Consider the following 4,989-nt stretch of genomic DNA (forward strand, 5'->3'; position numbering starts at 1 on the left):
ATTGTTCACTTCTGAGTCCCCTGAAAAGCAAATTGCATAGATGTTGGTGTTAATTTCCTGTGTCTCAAAACAGCCAGCTAGGACCCTCGATATCCTACATAGCCCAGGAGACAAATAACACTCTCCTCCCAAAAAAGACCCCATTACAAATGATACTGGGAGGATCAGATCAATGTTTTCCACCTCTGGTCAATGGCCATTTATCTGCCAATGAGATTTCTTAATGTCCACATTCAACTGCCAGCCTCATTTAAAATTGTTAAAAGGGAGCAGATGCCAGGAGCCAAACCCAGAAAATTACCTGCTGTTCTGGGAAACCTAGTTAATATAAGATTAAGAAAGGACCATTTGCAGGTGTTAGGTCCCAGGAACTTAAAGAACATCTGGCATTCCCTGGGAGCCAGTTAGGACTGTGGGATGGTCTAGGGCAATAAGGATATGACAGTGGGATAGTCTTGGTGAGATAATCCTAAGCAATGACCCTCACCAAAACTTCCTGGTTTGCTGTGTTTTATAACCTGCCCTAGAAATTAAAGTTTCAGAGCTTGATCAGAACCTCAGACTAGCTCTCATTCTTTGTGTCTCTTGTCCCTTTATTCATTTGCCCACTTCCCTAGGGTCTCCTCGAATCCCGGTGGGCCAGGGCATTTTTTAAGTGTTAGTATTCCGCCTAAACTCCACCTCCACAGTTACTTGGCAACAGCCAGGTATGCTCCTCCTCACAATTACCTGGCAACAGCCAGGTAGGACTGGCTCACTACAAAAGGGGCTGCTTGCCCCCTCTTACTCTCTCCTAATCTCTTGCTCTCTTGCCCCTAGCTTCTCTGTCCCCTCTCCCCTCCTCCCTTCCCTTCCCCCTCTCTTCACATGGTCATGGCCGGCCTCTACTTCTCTTCTTCCTCCCTCTTCTTCCTCTCTTCTTCTGTCTTCTTCCATCTTCTTCCCCCCACCTTTGCCCTGTTTCCTGAATAACCCTCCCTCCAACCATGTGGTCTGGAGTGGTCTTTTCTGAGCTGCACCCGGACATCTAAAGCAAATGTCTACCATTAAGGATTATGGATCCTAAGCTTACAGTGCTCTTTTGCAGTTCTGCAACCTGTTAGAAATGGAGCCTCCTTTGAGAAATGGATTTCTGTGCTTGCTTTTTTTTTTTTTATAGCCATTGCATGTTTCTATTTGATCTCTGATTCTTGACCTCAGAACCAATTATCAAGCTAGATTCCTAACACTGTCTCCAAATCCTTCCTATCATAAAGGAATATTTCTCCTGGATATATATACTGCTAGAATATATGTTTCATTCTTTATATCAGATCTGGTCAGTTACTGTCATAAGTCAGTAATCAGTAAACAGCCTTTTCATGTTTTCTTGTGGGACATGGTACCAGATTCTGAGTGGCCTTCTTGGAATTTAGATGACAGGGTTCTGGCCCCTGGGCAAAGGCCACTCAATGCAGGCCTTCAAGAGTAAAATTGTCTGCCATGGGCATAATGCTTGTTTGTATAATAATGCACATATTCCTTTAAGGAATGTCCTCCCTGTTAATGTTAATGATGCCATGTTGCTCACAAGTCCAGGAGGGAAAGGTGTGGCTAATGTTTCAGCAAAATGGAAAATGCTGGGACCTTCAGGATTGTTTGTTTGTTTTGTTTTGTTTTGTTTTTTCAGGACACAGTTTCTCTGTATAGCCCTGGCTGTCCTGTAACCCACTCTATTGAGCAGGCTGGCCTGGAACTCAGAAATCTGCCTGTCTCTGCCTACCAAGTGTTGGGATTAAAGGCATGCACCACCACTGTCTGACTCAGGACTGCTTTCTAAAACTGTGGAAAACACCTATTAAAACATTGGCTCAAAAATATATAATCCACAAAAAATAATTATGCAAATTGATTTATGAGGGGCTCAACAAATATAAAAGAAGAAAAGCATGTGTGTTGTAGACAACTACTCAGAAAGATACCAAGAAAAGGGATGAAGACCTTTAGGGAATGGTGATCACAGGAGATCCCACTCAGCTAATGTATTTTTTGATTATGCTTAGAAAGGCAGATGCCTGAGTTCTGGATCAGACTGGCACAGAGCAAGGTTAAACCTAAGTGTTGTAGAAAATTCAGAAAATGGTCCAACCCAGTTAGTTTAGAATCAGTACATAACAAAGGCAGACAAATTTCTGAATGCTTTTGCAACGTTAAAAGGGAAGGTGTACTTGCTGTCTCCTAAGAATTAATCATCTGGATAATGGGATTCTGATTGATAAGAAAATTAAAAAGAAACTTGGAGTAAATGACTGGTTTGACATGTAGAATAACAGACTGGATCTGTACCCTCCACTAGATGAGCTATACAAAGAATTTTTAGAATAATAAGAGAGACCTGCTTGAAGAACAGAGAAAGAGTGGAGAGAGAAGTCAGAGAGGGGGTAGAAGGAGAGAGAGAAAGAGAAGAAGAGAGAGAAGAGAGAGAGAAAGAGAGAGAGAGAGAGAGAGAGAGAGAGAGAGAGAGAGAGAGAGAGAGAGCTGGCTGTCTGAACATTTCCAGAGAAAGCAGATCAAAGAGAAAGAAAGCAGAACAGAGAGAAAGCAAGTTGGAAAGCTGTCTCCTGCAGAGCCTTGGCCACTAAATTAGACCCATGATTTGACTGCCAGTTCTTTGTTTTCACTATTCCCAGATACCCCTTCTCTCAAAAACCCCTGCTTGGTCCTTGACAACAGAGGTATATTTTGATATCACTGATTTTTAAAGCTAGATGTCAGGACTTATAGATAAAATTTATTTTATGTAACCATCCAAGTCAATGCCAGGCCCCAGCTAATACCCAACTATTTTGATTGTTAGTTCTTATGGAAGTGTAGTTACAGACTGTGGTCAACTGCCTTGTGAGTGCTAAGAAATGAAAGGGTTTGAACAGTGAGTACACTTAACAACTGAATGATGCCTGCAGCCCACTAACTCACTTTCAATAGAATTGAAGAGAATACTATACACAAGATACTCCAGATAGAAGGACCAGCTTTGAGGAAATCTGCATGAAGATCGTGGAGTTTGTAGAAAAGAAGCTCTGTGTGCGTCAGGAGACAGAGCTAGAAGAGTGAGAATAACTAAGACCTTAGAGTCAGGGCGATTTCTTCATAATCTCAAGTTACTGAACAAGAAACTATGAGTTTTAGTGTTTTCCCTGTTAAATTTTGGTCTTGTTTGGTGTACTCATTTTTTCCTATGCTCTGACTCTGGTAAGGCCGGTTTCTTTTGTAATGAAAAGTATAGAAAATTCTTTAATCAGAATGGCTAAGATCAAAAACTCAGGTGATAGTAGATGCTGGCGAGGATGCGGAGAAAGAGGAACACTCCTCCATTGTTGGTGAGATTGCAAGCTGGTACAACCACTCTGGAAATCAGTCTGGCGTTTCCTCAGAAAACTGGACATAGCATTACCTGAGGATCCAGCTATACCACTCCTGGGCATATATCCAGAAGATGCTCCAACATATAACAAGGATATATGCTCCACTATGTTCATAGCATCCTTATTTATAATAGCCATTATATATTATATTATTATTACATAATAATATATTATATATTTATAATTTATTATATTATTTATATATCATATTATTTATTTATATATTAATATTTTATATAATATATTTAATTATGATATGTTATCTCATAATTAAATATGATATAATATATCATAATTAAATATATTATATAATTTATTATATTTTATTTAATAAATTTAAATATTTAATAAATAAATAATATTTAATAGATATTAATATATAATAATATAATTATATATTATATTAAATATATTATAATATTATAAATATATTATGTATATTTATAATAGAAGCTGGAAAGAACCAAGATGTCCCTCAACAGAGGAATGGATACAAAAAATGTGGTATATCTACACAATGGATTATTACTCAGCTATTAAAAATAATGAATTTGAGAAATTTTTTGGCAAATGGATGAATCTAGAAATTATCATCCTGAGTGAGTTAACCCAATCACAAAAGAACACACATGGTATTTACTCACTGTTAAGTGGATGTTAGCCCAAAAGCTTGGAATAGCGGAGACTCAACCCACAGACCACATGAAGCATATGAAGAAGACCAAGAGGAGATGCCTCAGTTCTACTTAGGACGAGTAACAAAAATACTCAAGGGAGCAAAACATGGAACAGAAACTGAAGGAGGAGACATCAGGAGACCATTCCACCTGGGTATCCATCCCATGTACAGTCACCTAAGCTAGACACTGATGTGGATGGCTAGAAGTGCATGCTGTCAAGAATATGATATAGCTGTCTACTTAGAGGTCTGCCAAAGACTAACACACAGAGGACGATGCTCACAGTTAACCACTGATATGATCAAGGGTTTCCCAATGGAGAACTTAGTGAGAGGACTGAAGGAGCAGAAAGGGTTTGTGACCCCAGGAGGAAAGCAACAATACCAAACAACCAGAGCCCCCAGGGTCTAAACCACCAGGCTGGGAGCACACAGGGAGGGACCCAGGACTCCAGCAGTATATGTAGGGGAGGATGGCCTTGTCGGGCATAGGTGGGAGAGGAATTTCTTGGTCCCATAAAAAACAAACACAGAATGTGGGGGGGGGGGAGTGAAAGTGGGGAGGGGTAGTGAGGCAGGTGCAGGCACTGCCTCATAAAAGCATGAGGAGGGGGGATGGGATAGGAGGTTTCTGGGTGGTGGGAGGAAGTGGAGTAAGAGGATAAAATCTGAAAGGTAAATATAATACCCAATTTTTAAAAAGAGATTTAAAAAAAGGAGAAAAAAGGGGAAAAGATAAAAAAGAAAGAAAAAATAGGAGATTTAATAACAAAAATGGAAGGATTTAGAAATTTAGGAGGCAGTTTATGTTAATGGAAACAGCATCATAGAAACTGGAAAATCACACCCTCATAGAAACACAAGGAGGGGGGATGGGATAAGGGGCTCCTGGGTGGTGGGGGGAAT

Source organism: Arvicanthis niloticus, chromosome 2 (genome assembly GCF_011762505.2).
Source record: "Arvicanthis niloticus isolate mArvNil1 chromosome 2, mArvNil1.pat.X, whole genome shotgun sequence".
Lineage (NCBI taxonomy): Eukaryota > Metazoa > Chordata > Mammalia > Rodentia > Muridae > Arvicanthis > Arvicanthis niloticus.